Here is a 599-nt window from a genome sequence, read left to right as displayed (position 1 = left end):
ACCTTAAAAATTGAGTAAGCTTAGAGTGGAAGTCCAAACCTTCAGACAGAAGGAAGGAGAATCCCTCTATGAAGCTTGGGAAAGATACAAACAATTAATCAGAAAGTGTCCTTCTGACATGCTTTCTGAATGGAGCATCATAGGTTTCTTTTATGATGGTCTGTTTGAACTGTCCAAGATGTCAATGGACAGCTCTGCTGGAGGATCTCTTCATCTGAAGAAGACGCCTGTAGAAGCTCAAGAACTGATAGAAATGGTTGCAAATAACCAATTCATGTACACTTCTGAAAGGAACCCTGTGAACAATGGGACGAATCAGAAGAAAGGAGTTCTTGAGATTGATACTCTGAATGCCATATTGGCTCAGAATAAAATATTGACTCAGCAAGTCAATATGATTTCTCAAAGTTTGTCTGGAATGCAAGCTGCATCAGGCAGTACTAAGGACGCTTCATCTGAAGAAGAAGCTTATGATCCTGAGAACCCTTCAATGGAAGAGGTGAATTACATAGGAGAACCCTATGGAAACACATATAATCCTTCATGGAGAAATCATCCAAATCTCTCATGGAAGGATCAACAGAGACCTCAACAAGGTT

At 40.1% G+C, this 599-nt stretch overlaps 1 non-coding gene across 1 annotated transcript; it reads right to left on the bottom strand.

Annotated features, from left to right (window-relative positions):
• Positions 1-16: 16 nt before the first annotated feature.
• Positions 17-124, bottom strand: LOC127745353 (small nucleolar RNA R71). The gene has a single exon (XR_008006550.1). It is a non-coding gene; the product is annotated as a small nucleolar RNA R71 (small nucleolar RNA).
• Between the last annotated feature and the right edge of the window lie 475 nt (positions 125-599).

This window comes from Arachis duranensis, chromosome 2 (assembly GCF_000817695.3).
Source record: "Arachis duranensis cultivar V14167 chromosome 2, aradu.V14167.gnm2.J7QH, whole genome shotgun sequence".
Lineage (NCBI taxonomy): Eukaryota > Viridiplantae > Streptophyta > Magnoliopsida > Fabales > Fabaceae > Arachis > Arachis duranensis.
The sequence above is the reverse complement of the archived record's forward strand: the minus strand, read 5'-3'. Positions and strand labels throughout refer to the sequence as shown.